General features: G+C 53.3%; 1 long non-coding RNA gene across 1 annotated transcript; it reads left to right on the top strand.

The window, feature by feature from the left end:
- Window positions 1-2,799: 2,799 nt before the first annotated feature.
- Window positions 2,800-12,029, top strand: LOC136786884 (uncharacterized). The gene is made up of 4 exons (XR_010826429.1): window positions 2,800-2,968; window positions 3,543-3,689; window positions 4,538-5,258; window positions 9,510-12,029. It is a non-coding gene; the product is annotated as an uncharacterized lncRNA (long non-coding RNA).
- The last annotated feature ends 7,697 nt before the right edge of the window (window positions 12,030-19,726 follow it).

A 19,726-nucleotide genomic window follows, 5' to 3' on the forward strand; every position in this document is an offset into this window, starting at 1 on the left:
GTTTTGCTAAAATAACCCTTTTTGTGACTGTGAATTGAGGATTTGGGGTATTGAAATCCCACGTTTTGGGAGCTGGTTTGGGGATTTCCCACTGAGCAAGGGAGCTGTTTCTGCAGGGAAGGCAGTTTGGGAACTGCCAAAACTTCAGCCTGGAAATAAACCCCATAGGAATAAATCCATAGGAACCAGCGTGTTTCCGTATGAGATTTTGTAACCCTGTTCAGCTTGCGAGCAGATGTTTTCCTTCTATTGCAGCTATCCCTCTAGCTTTGCTGATAGCACCCCAACGGGTTGATACAATCCTCATGCTCAAAGTTCAACAGGAAGCCCCAAGATCGCTTTTATTTTGCCCAGACATGGTGTGGGATGGAGGGGGGTAATGGGCAGAGGGAAGTGCTTACTGCCTCTCTGGTACCCAGAGCTCTCTGTCCGTGCCACAGAAACCCAAGGCCAGGGAGGTGGAAAGTTGTCCGCGGACTTAATCAATTTATAATGCGATCCTCTAACTGGCTTCAATTTGATTTTCATTTGTAGCACTACAATAATCAGATTGATATTCCCGGCAACTCAACCTTGAAATGGGACAGCGCGGCTCGTGCTGCTGGCGAGCAGAGATTATCTGTCCTGGACCAATTTTTGAGTATTTTTCTAATTAGCCATAAAATGTGCTTTGCTTCCTCCCCCCCCCAAAGTCTTTTCTGATTAAGTTTTTTTTCCCCATCTTAACATCAGAGTACAACATGAATGGGGCTGGCCAGGTCCCAGACCAGCCACGCAGCTGATGGAAACCAGTTTGACGCTGGTGGAGAATGGTGCCAAGGAGGTCGTGGCTCTTCTCCCACTGTGTTTTCCCCCTTTTTTTTTTTTTTTTTCTTTCCAGTTTCAGTGCATTTGGGGTCAGCATGCAGAAAAGCAGCTGGTCCTCCAGGGATGTCGCTGCATTGCATGGATGGCAATAGGGAGCTCCTGCACTACGCTGGGCAATTGCAACCCCATGTTAAATCTCGCTATATTTATATTGCAATGCTGTGTGCGATGCCAGCTGGGGAATTACTCTGTATGTAGCAACAGGATGTTATAGAAATCACTTGCAGGAGCCCAGGAGGTTATGGGGATGGTGGGTGGGCACCAGAGGAGATGCTATTAACCCATTTGGGGATCCTGCAGCACCATAGGAATCTTTTTAGCCACAAAGTGCACTTCAATGCATTAAATGCAAAATATTTCTAGGCAGACACCCTTCATAAGGTGCTTTTTGTAAGGCTTGAGCTTGCTCCCATAAATCCAAGTTGGTGATGGGTGTCCCGCACCAAGACTCATCTTCCTAAGCTTTTTTTTATTTACTATTATCCTCCTTTTTCTTCTCGACATCCCTTTTAACGATCGCTTTCTTCAGCCTCATTATCTTGCTCAGATGTTAATGTGCTGGGGCAGCCGGCACGCTTCTTGCAGATGATGTTTGCAAACTCCCAGCAAATGCTTAAGCAGAAAGTTACCTTTAACAGCTGTGCCCCCAGAGTGAATATTTTTCAAAATAAAACCCCAGGGCTCTGGTTTAGGGGAGATTTTGTGCTGCTTCTCTAATGCAAGCTCACAGTGGATTGCTGTCATTGTGCAGGGGTGCTGTGAGGGGCTGATGGGGATGGGGGTGGCAGGGATCCCACTGATGCCATCCTATGGAAGACAAGAGAAGGTGGTTGCTGTGACAGCATGGCAAAAAAAAGGTATGGGAAAATATCAGCCTTCCCACGTGATGCTTTAATCCCTTCAGATTTGGAAGCCTCCACCTAAATCCTTGGCTCTTTTTCCATCCATAGGCATCTGGATTTATTCCTTCCCACCTTTCTCCTTCTCCATCCATTTTGCTTTGTGCCAAGCCCTGCCCAGACCCTGGCCACCGACGGACTTCGGCCCCCGTCTGCATTGCAATGAGCATGAAGACTGACAGCTTTGCTAACTGCTGCCCTGCCAAAGCCCCATGAGAGGTTTAAAAGCTCCCCCTGCTTTGGTCTGGATGGTGGCCAGCACCACGCGGCTTTCCCCATGAGGGATGCTGGAGTCGTGCTCTTGGTTACAGCTCCTGGCTGAAGGTCAGGGGATGAATTACGCACAGGCACGCTCTCTGTCTGATGGAGCTGAGTGGAGGGATGTGGATATGCCAGGGGTCCAGGCCCCTGGTGGGACTGGGGCTCAGCTGCCAGCTGGGGACGTGCTGCAGCCCTTGGGGTGAGCTCCTGCTGCGGGAAGAGGCTGGGGAGAGCTTTGGGGGGGTACCTTGGCCCCCCAGAGAGGAAATGTCCTGGGGGGGCTGGGGTTGTATCTCCTAGGAGATGCTCATGTATCCCATGGGTGTCCTGGTGGCATCTCCTGGGTGTGCTGTACTGGTACGCCCCAAAGGTGTCCTGGTGGCATCTCCTAGGGGCTCCCTGTTGGTCTTCCCCCAGGGTGTCCCTGCGGCCTCTCCCAGGGGGTGGCCTCGTGTCACCTCCTAGAGACGCCCAGGGCATCTCCCAGAGATGTGTTGTGGAGGGGGAAGCCGTGGCTGAAAGCTTGGGAAGGGTGTCCTGCTGCAGACAGGGACAAGCCCTGTCCCACTGTCACCAGCAGCAGGTGACCGTGGTGGCAGCTCGTTGCCATTCCCCAAATTACAGCATCCTCTGGGCAGGGAGGGGACGGCCAGCTCCTCACCTCCCAGCTGCGGCTCCTCAGCCACCACCCTGCTTCCCTTGCAATTAGCGAGTCGGGATGAGAAATTAATGCCCCGCTCCCCTAAATGAAGCTCATCGCCCTCCCTCGGGGCTCACTTTTAGGGCAAACACGTAGGGAAGGAGCCTTGCATGGCTAGGAGGATGCTGGAGCTGCAGGATTTGGGGCAAGGGATGAACTGGGTTGCTTTGTTCACCAACAGATGCTTTTTTTGGGGATGCTAGGCTGTGCAAATAGCAGCCTTGGCCTTGTTTCTGCCTGGGTACGGCTGTTGAGCGCTTCTGCGATGTAAATGCAACTTGACAGGGCTGGGGAGGTCTCGGAGATGATCTGTGGCCAGGGTTTATTCTGGGGGGAGAGGAAGCAGTGTTGCAATCCCACGCTGTGGGGGCGGGTTGGGAAAGGGACAGAGCGGCCCTCAGCACTGGCTAACCAGCACAGAGGCTTTCTGCCCTCCCAAGTGGCACTTATTTTCTCATTTTCCTGATAAACCTTATGGCATAAGGGGTCTCATGGCCTTGAGTCTAAGGGAAATACAAACTTATTTTTCCAAGACAAATGACAGAGCAGCAGAAAACAGTTTTAAGGTGGTTTTTTGCACTGTCTCCATCGAAGTCTGCAAAGCTGGTGCAGCTGCAGCGGGATCTGCTTTCCTCCTCTTTCAGTCACATCAAACTTGATTCTTGCCCTAGCTGGTGGGCAGATTTAAAGATATTTAAGCGAGGCCAAGTGGTATTTGTGCCCCACAGAAGGTCCTCGCTCGTGTCCCGTGCCATCAAATAATGCAATTGCAAGCAATAACATCATCAGGGCAGCAAACGTATATTTTGCTGCAGGCGTGCTGGCGTGACTGCCCTGGCCATCGAGGCTCTGCTGGGTCCCGGCTGGAGGACAGAGACACGGTGTGCAGTCGTGGTGAGCTGCGTGGTGCTCCCCTTCGTCCTACAGAGCTCCTCTCCTAACGGCGCGGACCTTGGAATAGGGTGGGTTAGGAAAGAACTGAACTACTGGAAGAGAAACTTCCTTCTTCCCCACAATATTTTTGGGGAGGATAATTAAATCCCTGAGGGCTACAGCTTCCAGGAGGGGTCTGTGGTCCATCTGTAGGATTGCAAATAGATGGATGGGGCTGCTCTAAAATCTGTGTTTTGATTCCTTCCTCTTCCATGTGAGATGCAAGTGAAGCCATTTCGCTTCCGTCACTTTTAATCAAGCGGTTTTGATGCCTCCTAGTTTTTTTTCCCCCCTCCTTGGTGACCTTCCTCAAGAAGGGGGCTTTCATCTGCAAGATGGGACGATGCAGGAGGGGCATTTGCATTGGCAAGGGCTGGGGACATCAAAGGGTCCCCATCTTCCTCCCTGGCAAGGCACAGAGGTGACTCTGCCCCCGGGACATGCTTTGGAGGAGAGTCTTTAAAAAAACATATATAAATCTATAATAATAATAACAAGCGGCGCAGGAGCCCCAGGGGGAAAAGAGCAAAGGAGAAATTGCTTTGAGCTGCAAAGGCAGGACTGCTCTGAAGACAGGCTCGCCTGAGACTTGGGAAGGGATGAGAAACCTGCCTTGAAAGGAGCAATTAAAAGAGGAAAGCAATTAACTCGCTGCAGAAGAGCAGGGTGCGTGAGCTGGGGCTGGGTGGTGAGGGCTGGGTGCTGCATCCCTGGCTGATGCTCCCCGCTCCTCCCAGCCTGCATTTAGGAGCACTCAGCTCATACGCCTCTCCATTTAAATATACACAGACGTGAACTGCTAGCAGAGCAAGCTTGCCCCACAACCCCCCTTACTTTCACCCGATGGCTTTGCATTGATGTTTCCTTACACCTGCAGGCAACCGGACCCCCTTCTCTTTCTGGTCCCCTCCGAAGTCCCCCAGGTGCTTGGGTGTCCCTGCACACTGCACCACCCAGATGCCTGCTGATGGAAGGCAGCGGCGACAAGCCCTTTGCAAACGAAGGAGATCGGGCATCCCAGCGGCACCGTGCCGGGAGCCCGCTCCAGCACCCGGCTGGCTGCATACATGTGGGCACGCGCGGTGCATGCAGATGGAGCGAGCGAAGGCCCCTGCGCCGCTGCAGCGGGGAAGGAGAACGGCGTTTCCCTGCGATGAATTTGGGGTCTCTCTGAAGGTGCGTGGTTATTAAGTTCTGAGCTGCTGGCAGCGAGGAGGCGAGGTGGCCGGAGGGTTTTTGGTGTGGAAATTATTCCATCAAACGCAACAAGTGGCTGCTGGAGCAGGATGAAAGCAAGCTTTGCTCTGAAATAAATACTTGACAAAGCAGACCTGCTCTGTGAATGATTTCCTTGCTGCAGCAAGCAGTTAAATCCCCCAGGCTCAGCGCTGGCATTGATGTCTCCCCTGACAAAATCCCCTAGCAAGGGGGCACCCTGGGCAAGGGGAAAAGAAAGAAAAGGAAGAAAGGGGAATTCAGAGCATCTTGTTCCTTTCAACGAGGACCAAGCACAGCACCTCTCCCCCCAGCCATGCCCTGCGCTCCAGCAGTGCTGCTTGAATGCAGTTAGAGTTCAGTTCTGCTTGATCTGCAGGCAGGTGAGTCTGTCTCCCCTCAGGGTAGGAGAGGCTCCAATTTGCCCCTGTGCTTTTGCTTTGGGGGATGTAACCCCAACCCTTTATTTCAAGGGATCTGCTGGCATTGAGCAGATCTTAATTATAGCAATAAATTAATTTCAGCTTGGGTTCAGGGTGGTTTCGTGGGCAGTCCCTTTCCTCTGTCATGCTCATGGACTTTGCATCTGGACAGGAAGTGTTTGAGCTGGGAGCTGGTACATCTATAATTATTATATGTTTATGCACGTGCCCTGTTTGGGCTTAATTCCTCCAGAATTCGCCCAAGTGAAGGCAAATCCTTCCACATCAGGCCCTGAACCCCTTTGCAGCAGCCCCAGGCTCGCACTGCTGTTGCAGGGACGCTGGCATGCATGCTCCCTACAGAAAGCAGAGATTTGGAGCAGTTTACATGGGAATCAGCTGTTAAAATATATATATATATAAAAGGATAGCTGAAGAGTGGTTACACATGTACAGCAGCGATAGAGAGGTTTATGCAGCACTACCTCCTCCTATGGATATCAACATATATATATCCCATGGTTGTAATGCATGCCTAACAAATGAACGGGCTGGCAGTTGACATATGCAGGAAAACGGCTCAGAGAGGCTTTTTTAACTGGGGGGGAATAAAAAATTGCTTTTTGTTGATTGTTGGAATCAGGGCTCTCCTGGGCAGGATAAAATTGCATTTTCTTTCTTCTTCCTCATCCTCGGCCTTTTAAAAATAGGTTAAGAAATTGCTGCTCTGTTATCTGTGGAGGGGATCAGGCAGCCAGTGACAACCCTGCTAAGAGGGAGCTGGTGCCAAGCTATTGTCAGGTGCAAGGAGAACAAATATTTGCTTGTCTCTGGTCTCCACATGGCCCAATCTTGCTTTGACTCACACCCTGGGACAGCAGGGCTGGAGATGGTCATGGTCCTGCATGCACTATGTTTGCAAACACATGGGGACAGCTGCAGGAGGACACTGGGGGCTTTACAATGCCCCCTTTAAAGTAAAAACCTCCTGCAAAACTTGCAGTCATGCAAAATTCCTAGGCCAGGTCAGGAAAGCTGCAGCATCACCGATTTGCCTGCCTGGGGTGGAGTGGGCTGCACTGCAAATCTTTGGGGTGGCCCCATGGTCACAGCCCCATCCCCGACCCCCATTTCTCTGCCCCCCACCTGCAAACCTCTGCCAGTGCCTTCCCACAGTAACTCAGACAGCAATGATTAGCCAAATAAAATTTCCATCTGTTGAGGACTTTCTGGGAGTTATTACCAGCAATAAAACCGATGCGAGGCGAATGACGTATCCGAGGGGGTAAGTGCCTTCCATTACGAGCAGAAGTGACTTTTAAATAAGGTTTCAGACTTCCTTATTAGCCTGCCCAAACCCCTGGGAGCAGCATCCCACGGGAAAATCTGTGCTAGGGAATGGCTCTCCTGGCTGAGTTCATTGCTGCAGGAGGTTTTCAGGTTGGTGCTTGGGTGCTGCTGCGCTTCCAGGGTCCCCCAGGATGCAGTTTTACTGCAGGTGGTGCAGCACATGCACCAGATTTTTGGGAGCCCCGCTGTGCTTGGGGACTTGCAAACCTGCTGGTGTGCTGTGCTCTGTCCCCTAAATCTGCTTCCCTTCCAGAGAAGTCAAGGAGCTGGTGTCCTTCACCCCGCCTTCTTGCTTATCTGCCCTGACTGAAGCTAGCAAGGTTGGCCATGCAAAGCAGAGGGTTAACCACTGTGCTTCTGCTGCTCTTTGAAGGCAGGCACGGCTGGGATCAGCAGGGAAATGGCTGCTGCTGGAAAGAGATGGGATGCAGAGCTATGCCTTACTGCTTCAACGAGTTTTTTCAACCTGGTGCTTGCTCCAAACGAGCTGGTGGCAAAGCATGATGCCCCAAAAGGGCAACTGGAGGCTTTGGGGTGGGCTGCCCAAACCTCTTCAAGGGAGGAGGCAGCGTTTGCATGCAGAGGGATGGGTGCCAATGTGCAAAGCTCATTGCAGGTGGATGCCTGCGTGCTTAAACCAGCTGTACTGCAGGGGGGCTTTCTGCCTTGCAGCAACAGGACTGGGATATTTCAAGCCGCAGCTGCATTTCTGGCTGATTTTCCGCAGCACGTGTGGCCGGCTGCGTTGCAAACGCTGCAGCATTCGAGCCGTGCCCGGGTTGTGCTGCTGCAGGGGGTCAGCCCAGGAGCATCGCTTGTAAAAACGGCCGTGTTTGCACAAAAAGCTTCAGCTAAACAAAGCGGCGGGGGGGACCGATAGAGAGCAGCGGGATGGAGCTGCCTCCTGCAGCTAACAGGCAATATTCGTGCCCTCTTAATTCCTACAAGTGAATTTTCTTGGCAATTTTGAAAGATTAAACCCAACCGAACAGCAGGTAATAATCCAAATGCTGTTGAATGCTTAACGAGACGGGGGCCAGCTGCATCCTCAGGAGCATCCCAGGTTTGTGCGAGGCAGGGCTGGGCTTGGTGGCCGCTGCGTGGCCTGGGGCAGCTCCAGCCATCGCAGCCCCTCTGCACCTCGCCTCCAGAGCAAAGGAGCTGGGTGGCAGCTTGCCCACTGCGTGCCCCGCGGATGCTTGCAAAGATGATGATACTTCTTACTGCTTGCAGCAGCAAAGGGGAGTGATTTCCAGCTCCGCACCTCTCTTCTTTTACCTTTGCAATTGCTGAAGGGCAAAGACTCTGCAGCAGCGGGGCAGGGAGGTGCAGCCGGAGCTGGGGGTATGGCAAGGATGACAGCTAAGGGGTGGGTGATTTGGGGGGACCCTGGCTTGGGGGGTGTTTTTGCAACGTGGAGGTGACATAGGCAATGAGCTGTGTGCACGGGGGGGCAGGTGCTTGCAAAACCACACTGCAGCCTCAGAGCTAGGTCTGCATGGTTTTGGCTGCCAGCTTGGCATGCAGCTCGGCTGAGATCGCCCTCAGGCCCCACTCAAAGTGCTCAGATTGCCTTGAAACTCAATTTTACCCTCTCCTTCGAGCCAGGCTTGGCTTTCCCAAAGGAGCAGGGTCCTTCCCCAAATGCCTTGTTTCCTTTAGCTATGTGCATTGCTCTTGCTGGAGCTGAGAATGGTGCTTCGGGCTCAGTCCCAGCTGGGATTTGAGGGGGCTTGGGGTTCCCCCAGATGGGTGCTGGGGCAGTATGACTCCACCTGGCAGCAACACCAGCAAGGAGTGATGGGGAAGAGCAAAAGGGGATAACAGGCCTTGAGTCTTCAACTGGCAAAGTTTAGAAAACATCCGCCTACCTGCCTCGCGTCTCCCTGCGAGCTGTCAGCCCTGCTCATAGCATCCTCAGCACGGGATTTATCGTAGCTTTAGCATGGTTGTGGCACACAAACAGCTCTTGACGTTGTTTTCCATCACCATGCCCCTGACATTTCCAAGGCAATCCTATTTTTTTCAATAATTTACCTCCCGGTGGGTGAAGGAGGGTGCATGGACATGCCTCGCTGGGGTGTGCCGCTGCTCCCATGGGGCTCCCTGGGCCTACGTGAAGCTGCGAGGATTGGGCAAAGGTGGGCCTGCAAGGGGCAATGTGGGGCTGCAAGGGGCATGGGGTCGCCATTAGCTGGACCAAAGCCTGGGCAGTTTTTGCTAAAAGCTGCTTTGCAGATGGACACCATGCACCTTTCCTCCACGCCTTTGCAGCTCTTGCTGGCAACTGCGCCTGCTGTTAGGGATAAAGCAAGGTGAAGAGCAGCTTGCACAGGGTGAGCGTGCCCTCCTAGTGCTGATAGCCACCAAAGCCAGCCGCAGGCATCGCCGGCAGCAAACGCTTTGGCTCGGCTTCCCCGACGAGCCGCAGACGAATTTCTGATGCAAACTATCCCCTGTGGCATCTTTGCCTTACAGAGCAGGCAGGGAAGCTAGCGGCCCGCCGGGCTGCAGCTTTCGCTATCAAAGCCTTGCTACGTGGCTCTGGCACAGAGAGCAGTCGGTCCTGGGAGTGATGATAAAAAACCTCCCAAAATCTGTGTTAGTTCGCAAGCTTCTCCTCTTGGCTCTGCCCCCAGGGACCCGGTGAGTGCGAGACATCAAATACAGCGGCAGAGAGGAGCAAAGCAGTGGAAATAAGCTCAAGTGAAGGCAGCTGAGGCTGAGTTCAGGTTCAGTCGGCCTCAATCAGCTCAGCCGCAGCCTTTCCAAGTGAAGCTCTGTAAGCACTGGCAGATCCACCACAAGACCAGGGCTCCGGGCACTAAATCCTGCTTTTTTTTTCCCCCCACTTTTTTTCAGGGCATGCTCCGCTGCGGGTGATATAAATACCGGCTAATTGCCTCTGCCAAATGCAATGCTAGCAAGCACGGTACCCAAGCCTTAACGAAGCGATTAACCCCGAAGCAGCGGGACAGACCTGACCTCTGCTTCCAGTTGACTTCTGCCATGAACGCGGCACTGAAGGAGCATCTTCAGCACGAGCCCGGCTGCCAGCTCCGCTCCTGTTGCTCGCCGTTAATTTGTAGAGACACCGTACTGCTGCCAGCACCCCCCTCGCAGCTGCCCTGATTTCGGCCAGTCCTCCTGCGGTGACGCGGGGTGATGGGTGTTGAAGGGGAGGGGGGAATGAGGTCCCACCACGTGCACTGGGGGTTTGTTCCCCTGGCTCTCCGGCCTTGGCTAACGCTGGTTTTGCAGCCCCGTAACAGGCTCTGAGGGAGGGATGGAGGTGCAGGGGTGATGGGGTCGTCCCCATCCAGGCGTTTTGGGGAGCCCCACGTTGCGCTGACCAGCCGCTTCTCAAAGCCAAGGGCTTGGCCGAACGCTTGGTCTTGGAAACAGTCACCTTGATTTGGGAGGAAAGGAAGCAAAACACTTGAGAAATGTCAAAACACAGGCTGTTCAACGGTGATTTGCTAAACTAACAATTTGGGCTGCAAGAAGAGCCGTGATTGCCCTCTTCAGCTCTCTTGGATGGGTTTGTTTTTCCTCCTGGCTCCACGCCCTCCAGCAACATTTCGGGTTCCAATTCCTTTCCTCTGACGCCGTGGAGGGGAGGTGCTGGCAGCCTCCGGGATGCTGTCTGGGGCTCACCGGGGACATTTCCCCATGTTTTAGCATTGCCGCTGGCCCCAGCACGGCTTGGGGTGCCCCCCGCAGCACCGTTGGCGTCAAGCAGCCGGTAATTGCGCTGGCGCGGACAGGAGCGGCTGCAACCCAAAGGGATGCAAATCCACCCCGAGGGCCCTTCTGGCATGAGTTAGCCTGGAACGAGGTTTCCCCGCTCTCGTGCTTTCTCACGACGTGCTGGCTTGCTGAGACAGGGGCTGACCTCCCGCATTCAGCTCGGCAGGCAGCAATGCCTTGCCTGTAGCCGCTGTTTAGCGCCGGATTGCTGTAGGCACCATGCCAGGCTCTGGCGCTGGGTCGGTGGGTTAATTTTAGGGCAACCCTTGCCCCTGGCTTGAGCAGGGCTATCAGGACCCCCTGCCTAGCGCGTCATTTGATAGCCACGCTGCGCCCTTTCCAATGCCCCGCTCGCTGATATCGGGTGCCATAAAATTGCACTTAAATGCTTTCAACATTTCACCCTGGCACTGCTCAGCTGCTTGTTTGCCCGTTCACGCTGACAAACAAGACTAGTCTGCATCCAGCCAATTTCATGGTCTGATTCCTGCGCACTAGCATAATACAAGAGTGTCCTGGCTAAAAATAATGCAACGTGCACTATATTAAAGGCTGATTCATGATGTCTCTATGAAGCAGTTGCTCTGTTACCTTCGCAGGCAGGGGGTGGAGAATCATGCCATAGCTGAAGCTTGACTGTATGCAGCTCGTGCTTTTTCGGCAGTGATAAAGGGATGCTGAGCAGGAGTCCAAGGGCTGTCCTGCCTCTGGCTGCTTTTTTGAAGGATGCATCTGCAATGCAAACACCTTTTGGTCGCCCTCCTCAGTGCTGGCAGGGCTGGTGGGCATGCAGGGTGCAGGGAAGGGAGTGTTGGATGTGAGACACTGCTATGGGAGCTGGAGTTTCCCCTTCCTGGGGCAGGATATTAGGCAGATGTCTTAATCAGGCGACATTGTTTGTGGGAGCTGGACCTCCGCACGCATTGCTATTCCTGGTGTGAGGGGCTGTGCCAGCAAAAGTTGCCAAGAGGAGAAGCTGGGTGAGCTGAGAAGTAGCTGCTGTGGTTTGGCATCGTGGGGCTGGGAGACATGGAGGGAGGTACCAGGTGGAGCAGAGCCTCCGGAGTGGCTCTAGGCGAGCCCCTCTATTGCTTGGGTGGCCCAAGCTGCTGGCACTCTTGCTAAAAGAGGGGGAGAGGTGGCTGGGGGTGTGGGGCACTGCTGGTTGCAGCCTGTGCCCAGTAGCTTTAACAGAATCACAGAACGGCTGAGGTTGGAAGGGACCTCTGAAGATCACCTAGTCCAACCCCCTGGCAGAGCAGGATCACCTAGAGCACCTTGCACAGGATTAACCCCACATGGGTCATTGCACTCATGGATGGCAGTGACTGGGACCAGTAAGGCTGGAGAACTGGTCTGAAGAGTCCAGGGACTACTCCCTGCTTGCTGAGTTTGCTGCCATACCCCCAAACACGGCTCCATCACATCTGAAATCCACCCCAGCCGGGGAACTGCAGCTTCCCTGGCTAATGAGGCTTGGTGAGCTCCTCGTACCCCTGGAGAGGAGGGAAAAGCCGTCAAGAATTTATTAGCCTAATTACATTTTCCTAATGCAGTTGACCCCAGCCGCACAGCGGAGTGCTTATCAAAGCTGCAATCTCCTGGACATTATTGGACTCTTAATAAGAGTCACTTGGTTGCTGCTCCTCCTCGGGCTGGATGTGGCCGTTCCTGGCAGCTCAGGACCATGGGTGCAGCAGCGGGTTTGCTTCTGCACCGCAGTGCCGGGCACGAGGGCTGCGAAGCTTGGGGGGCTGCAGGGAGCAAGGAGGGGGATGCCTGAGGTCGGGGAGGGTGAGCTGGATGGGCTGGGGACAGCGGTGCATGGCGGGGGGGAGAAAGACGCACACCGGGATGTGGTTTGTGGTCAGATCCCCGCTGCCAGCTCAGGGCAGCAAGCTGGATGCGAGCCGTCCTAATAGGATTGCGGGCGGCAAGGGAAAAAGTGCTCTTGCAGCAGCCTCTCATGGAAACAAGGCTTAAACGCTCTTTGTGCCAGGGCTTTTTGAAGTCCTTGTCAAAACGACAATTTTCAGGTTGTTAGCCTGAAACCCCCCTCTGACAAACCCGAATCTGTCAAGTGGCCACATCCTTCCCAGCACGCCTCGGCAAAGCTGTTGTCATCTGCAGCAAAGCTCAGGGGGGACTTGCGGGGTCTGCTGGCTCTGGACCCCAAACCCTTGCAGAGCTGCACCCCACCGGGACGCACAGCCGCGAGCAAAGCTGGGTCACCCCGAGGGATGGAAATCTGGGGGGACAGGGGGCTGATGGCGATGCTTTTGTGATTTTTCTCCCTGATAAACTGCTTCCAGATGTGCATGCAGCTATTTTGGGGGTGCTGGTGTGAGGCATCCCCCCTTGCCGTTCTCTGTGCCAAGGGCTGTGCTGGCCAGGTTTGGATGCAGGCAGCAAGTGCCTCTGCACCCCAGCCAGAGCTGCGGGAATGCTCGATAGCGGTGGGGAAAAGAAATTCCCCTGGGGGGGATAAGGGTGAGGAGCTGGGGGTGCAGGGTCTGAGCTGGGAGCAGGCACGTCCTCAGCAAGGATTTTGGAGCTTGGGAGGTAAAATCCTGCCCCCAGCCTGCTCTGGGAGAATCCTTGCTCATAAGCAGCCAGGTCCTTTGCTCTTGCTGGTGGTGATGCGCTGTCCATGCCGGCATCGCTGTGATTTGGGGGCAAGGCAGATCTGGGCTGCACCCCTCTTATTTCCTCCTGCTTTCTGTTAATTTTATTCCTGAATCAAAAAAAAAAAAAAAAAAGAAAAAAGAAAAAGAAGAGAGAGAGAGAGGATTTTGGTTGGTTTGGTTACCTTGGGGGGGGGGGGTCTTGATGGCCCCTAAACAGTGACTCAGCTGCATTGGAGCGATGTGATGTGCAGGCAGAGTGAGGCTGGCCAACCTTTCCCCCCCCAGCCCTGCTGCCAAACTGGGGGTTATTTTGATGAGGGAGGTCTGCCCCATGCTGCCAGCCTGCCCAAAGCATAGTGAACAGCCCCAGAATCTCAGCCTGTGGGGCTGGGGGCTGCGGTACTTGCATGGCGATATCCCAGCTTGGCTCCCCTATAGCTCCCTGCGTGGGGCACGGGGCATTTCCAACTGTAAATGTATCCCCACGTCTGCAGCCCATGGAGGGAAAGCATTTTATTATTATTTTTAATCTGCTGACTGGTTTTCGGGGGCTTAACACAGCAACATTCCCTGCCTGGCTCGGTTTCAGGTTCCCTGACAGGCTGTAATCTGTTCTTCTCCAAACAATTGACAGTCTCTGAAATGGCATGGAGCAGACAGCTGCAACTTGCTGAGAGCTTTTTCACCCCAAGATGGGGGACATGGGCTGTGCATGTGATGGGAGCCCCCCCATAGGTTGTCCTGGTGGTCCCTGCTGTGGCAGTGATGCTGGGCAAGCCATCCTTCCCATCCAAAGCCTTTTTGGGGCCAGGGTGCCCATGGATTTGGGATTCACCCACCTTCACCTTGCAACAATTCTGCTGCACAGCAGATGTGGGACATCATCTCTGAGAGTGTTTTTTCCCCCTTTTTTCCCCCCAGAGTATGTTGTTGGGAAGGAAAATTAAGTCTTGAAGAGCACCAATGCCCAAGAGCATCCAGCACCTCCCGTTACCACTGCCCTATGGCTGTTTAATGGCTTATAAGGGCTTTTTTTGGCAGAACATTGGTTTTGATGGGTAGACACTGTATGGAAGCCCAGCTCCGGGCTGTAGGGTGCATGGATCTAGCTGAATCCCTTCTGGCTTGCCAAGAAACACCCTCCTGCTCCCAAATACCTTGCTGGCTGGGTGCTCTGGGTGCAGTCCCAGCACGAGCAGGCTCCAGCTCTGCAGGATGGCCAGGAACGAAGAAATCCTCCACCTGCAACCCCTCGAGATCTCCTCCCACTCATGCCGGAAATCTGGGGCTGAAATGAAGCAACAGGTCCCCGGGGCAAGGGGAAGCACGGAGGAGCAGGGCGGGTGGCAGGATGAGGCCCTGGGGGCTGCAGGGTGTGCGGGGATGCTCCAGCCCCTGCCTGGCTGCTCGCTGCTCGTGCAGGAGGCACGGGCATGCCGTGACGGGGCAGCGCGTTTTCATGACGGGCAGCTGCTTCGTCCTTCCCGGGCTATTTTTGTCTCGTTCCTTAAGCAAATGTTATTTAAATTGCTTCCTCCGGGCCAGTTTACTCCTGTCTTTATTTCCCTGTCACTCTGATCTGCCTTTAAACTGGCTTTAAGGCTGGTGGCTACCCGAGCTTAAACTCTTCCGAAGGCTTATCCCTCCCACCCTCGAATTTTGACAACCCTTTCAAGGCACGCAACCATTCCGCGTCTCTTTCTTTCCCAGATAATGAGATTAATTACAACCAGATATGTGTTCTCCGCGATGCTTGTGGAGGAACTGCTTATGTATTTTGACTGCTTTGCTTTCCCGTCCCCTCTCTCTTTGTCTTTGTGCTCCTTAATAGTTCTGTCTGCAGTCTAATTAGCACTCAGGGGGTAATTGGGGCTGGTGCTTTGGGGGCGATGGTGGCGCAAACCTGCGAGGCTTGTAGATGGGGTAGTGAGACAATTTTGTAAACGGGCACTGAGCAAACAGCCCTTGCCATGCTGCCGGAGGGATGCCGGAGGGGTGGAAAAGCCGACCCATAGCGGTGCTATTCCCAAATGCCTCACCGGGCTACAGGGCCACGTAGCACATTTGTCCCCTCCGAACCTTGATATTTGCAGTGCAGAGGAGCCCAGCTTTCCACCCTGTCCTTGCACACCTTAGGGCACTGATGGCAGTGCTGATTGCTGGCTTCTCGTTAGGGCTCGAGCCTGGGACATTTCTCCTCTTGTTGCCAGCATCAAAGCTGCATACAGCTGGGGAGGAGGTTAGCCGGTCCGTCCGTAATTACAGGGCCAGAGCCCATGTGAACATCAAACCATTAGTCTAATTTGACTATCTAACAAGGAGCTGTGATGTTTTATGCATGGTGCCTAATTTTACCCTCGCAATCTCCTGCTATATTTAACATCATTAATCATTGATTCCCATGGGGTTGGAACCCTGATTAGTGTCAGATGTATTATGGGAGGAAAGGGATTTAAAATAAACCCCCTTTCCGTTCTCCTGGGGGAGATGAAGCCGGTTCACCAGCGTGGAGCTGCCAGTCCTTGCCTAGGTTGAGCCTGCAGAAGTGGCTGGAAGAAAATGCCATTCTCAATGCCATTATCTGGGGGGGGGGTGAGGAAAGAAAGAGAAAAAAAAAAAAAAAAACAAGAACGTGCAAGGCAGGGGGACGAAAGAGCAAGAGCTGGGCAATCCATGCAGGCATCGCAAGCTGGCGGGGCTGCTGCTGCGAGGAGATGGGATGGGAGATGAACCCTTGCTCCAGCACAGCACGGCTCATCTCCCCGACCGTGCCTCGCTAATTAAACACAGCTCCCGCGGATGTGAGATGGCGCCGGCTCCTCGCAGGTAGAGCTTGCAAAGCTGGAGGGCATCCAAGAGAAGAGGCGCGAGCTGAGCCGTGGCTGCTTTTTCCACAGCCACCCTGTCTGCTCCCAGGGTGCAGGCGGGACGCTTTCCCCCTCTTCGCTCCCTGCCCGAATCTTATTAGCTCTGTTTACGTGGCAGGGATGTCAAGCGATTAATTTTTAATGGCTTGGTTTATTGCGTGTTTGAACGGTTTATTGAGTAATTCCCACATTTAAGTGATTAATTCCCCAGAGTTGGGAGCGACTGGTTAGTTTTACATTAATCAGGCCGTCTGCATGCCAAGGGAGGGACAATCGATCAATCCCCAGTGCCAGCAAAAGTGATGTTAAAATACCTCAAGGTGCAACGAGGTTAAGGGAAAGGAGTAATTAAGGCTCCACGTCCCCTTTGCAAACCTGGTGCCCGGCCAACAGCTGGTCTCTCCACTCCGTCCTCCTGTTCCCAAAGCAAAACAAACCCCGCTAATTAATTTGGAGGCTCGTTGGAGTCCCAGCTCTTGTAGCTCTGTAGGGTTTTATAGGGTTGAGAGTGATTTGGAGCGAGAAACGTGCATGGGGAAGATGTTGGGCTATGGGCAAACATGGCAGAAAGGGAGGGTGCTGTGATGTGCAAGACACCACGTAGTCACTCCTCTCCACCCACTGCTGCCTTCAGAGCCTCCAAAGGCTGAGCTGAGACTGATGCAAAACCCCTTCAAGGTGAAGCGTTTGATGCTGGCTCGGGGGACAGGCAGCCACCGCCACCTGCAAGGATCTGCTCTGCCCAGATGCTCCTGGGGGCAGGCAAGTGGCTCGTGCTGTGCCGCAGCAGATGGCGGGTTGCTTGGGGAAACACCAAAGGCAGGTCCGGGCACAGGGGGTTCCCCAGGCAGTCCATCAGACCTGGTGCTTTCCCTCCATGCACCCAGCGATGAGACCTGGCTGGCGTCCCGGAGCCTCCCGCACCTTGCGGAGTCGCCCAGCTCCCGCTTTGCTCCACCACATTTGGCCCGAGGGCCTTGTTTCCCGTTCCTTCCCACCCTTTCATCTCCATCCCCTGCTATTCAGCATCAGGGCAGCTCTCTCCTTTCCCACACATCGTTTTTTAACCCAAGCACTGAAAGACCCACCTGTGAAGGAGGTGGGAAGGGAGCAAACAGGTGTTGTGCAGCAAATCCCGGGCTGCTGCAAGAGCTGCCGGGCTGGCAAATAAAACAAATGAAGCGCTTTTTAATATTTTTTTTATTTATTTTTTTTTCTTTTTTACACGTCCGCATGGAAAAGGAGCCGTTTGCTGCCAGCCAGGCAGATGCAAGCTGCTAATGATGGCTCCCGATGGCGCAGGGAGCTGCTGTCTCCTGCCTCATCAAAGCGGGCGGTGGCGAGCTCGGCTCCGCCGAGGTATTTTTAGCAAAGGCTTTGCGCTCGCACTGCGACTTGAGACGTGCGTCTTTGCCCCCCGAGAGAGCAACAAAGCTGTTTTTTTTCGCAAGGGATAGGTGGAGATCAATGCCTTAATGGTTAAAAAAAAAAGGGCTTTTGGGGCCCTACCCCTACACTGTGCAAGGGCTGTGTTGGAAATGCAGTTTTGCCTCCTGGTACAGGAGGATGGAGGGATGGTTTTTGTCATTTCCAGCAAGGACATAATTGTTGGTTTGGGGAGCGGTGAGTACAGCAAAGCCTCCTGATTCCTCCCTCATCAAATCACCAGGTTATCATCTCCTTAAGACTTTACTTTTCCTCTTCTCTGCTCCTGCCTTGTGCGGCCGGGCTTTCCCCAGGAGTGGAGCGGGGATTTATGGGGTGTGGAGCGATACTTTCACTCCTACCTGGAGCCTTTGCAAAACAATGTTCAGCCTTTAGAGCAAAACAGAGGAAACCCTGGTGATTTTATGAGGTGCACAAAATGAATTGAACTGCATGGAAGAAATCCTTCTCTTTTTGCTGTTACTGTCAGCAGCTGGGGCCAGGTCACCCACTTGTTTATTTAAGCACTGGGAAAGGCTGATACATCTTGCTCCAGGCTTGAAAATTCATCCCCATTAGCATCTCTGCTCTTGTTTGAACAGTCTGCAGCAGCAGTTAATAGTGCTGGCATTGATGGTGTGACTGTAGCTCATCAGGGGACTGGCTGCACGAGTGCTCTGCAAGCAAATGTGTTTCCAGCCAGAATCAGGTGCAACCTCCTTGCCCCAAATCTGCTCCTTTTGACCCCATTTTGGTACTGTGGCTTGGCCCCATTGTGTTCTTGCTTGGTTCGTGGCCAAGGTCTTCCTGCTGTGACATCCTGTGTGCACCGTGGGGATGCACCTGGGGACATGCATGGTGCAATGGGATCCTGCACCCAGTTGGGTGCTGCTTTGCCACCAGCATGCTCCATTACCCATTTCCTGCAAAACTGCCCCAAACTGGGAGCACCGACCCTTGTGGCTAGCGGGCCTGAGCGCACAAGTCCTGGACTTAGGTGAGCTGGTGGCTTCCCAGCCCACCCCAGCATGGGCTGCACCCTGATGGGGTCAGGAAGCGATTTTTGCACCCCAGGCTGGCAATTACTTTTGCATTTAGCAAAATGCGCGTGGAAATAACCCATATTGTGTTGCACCAGTGCACAGGCATGTAGTAAACTGGGCAGAGCACAGAGTGCTTGGCTGCATCCTCGATCTCAGACCACACGGGTGAGACACAGAAAGGGTGTTTAGCCTTCAGTGGGAGGCTTCAGCGCTCTTGCAGTGCCAGGTTCAGCAGGGAAGGCTTGGGTTGGGGGAGAAAAGGGAGGAAAAAAATAAAAATCCCTTGCAATTTCTCCAGGGAAGGAAAAAAAGAGAAGGAGGGGAGAGGGGAGGAAAAAAAATTAGCAAAACAAGGGATGGAATCACATCCTCCCAAAGCACAGATGGTGCAATTAGAGGACAGATCCTTCGCTGAAGATGATGCCACTCAAGGAAAGCAAACAGTCCTGTGGGGGGTCCTTTCTCTTCTTTAAAATGCTGCCAGCAGCATGTAATTCCTTGATGGAAATTGTATATTTAAGTACTTAGGACAGTTACAGAGGACACGGCCAAGATAAATGAATTCTTTTGCCCTAAAACGTTCAGTGCGGCTGCAGAAAGCTCTGTCCTCCTGCTTATCCACCAGGTCCACACCTGTCCCCACCGTGGTGATGCCCTGAGCTTGTTATGTCTCCACCCTCATGCTTTGCAAGAGGAGAGAACTCCAAAGCAAGCTTTGCATCCCTACAATGCAGCCGGATCTTTTTGCCTTTTTTCCTCCTTTTTCCCCACATATTTGGGGTAGCCAGTCCTGGTGCACAGGGCGCTGGGTGGGGATGCAAGGGGAGGGCAATACAGTGTCCTCAGGGTGCACCACGCAAACGGAGAGCAGAGATGGACCCCTGCAGGTGATTTCAGGAGGGCAAAACCCAAGGAAAAGAGAGCATCTCCACCCAAATGAAAGCCTGCAGATGGATTTCGGGTTCGGGGTAACAGCTCCACCTCCCCTCTCGCCTCTTCCTGGGTCGCTGATTCGGGCTCTGGAGACCAGAAACAATTTCCAAACGCTTTAAATTAAGCACTTCTTATATGAGAGTTTAATTACCACATTATAGGACAGTTACTGGGCATTAGGATTTTTTTTTAATAATTATTAATATCATATTAAACAATGAATTATCGTGAACAATTAGAATTAATTACATTTCTCCAAGTTAATTAAATTATTCCTATAGCAGGGAGATGAGTCTGCTCCACCATAAAAATTAGTGTCCCTAATGGGAGTTGAATAACATGTCACTGGCAGGAGCTAGGATGGGTTCGGTGCTCCCAGATTTTGTGTCTTGGCTCTTCCCCAGTCTTATTCCCATGTCATCCCAGTGTCCTGC

This window comes from Anser cygnoides, chromosome 23, assembly GCF_040182565.1.
Source record: "Anser cygnoides isolate HZ-2024a breed goose chromosome 23, Taihu_goose_T2T_genome, whole genome shotgun sequence".
NCBI classification, from domain to species: Eukaryota; Metazoa; Chordata; class Aves; order Anseriformes; family Anatidae; genus Anser; species Anser cygnoides.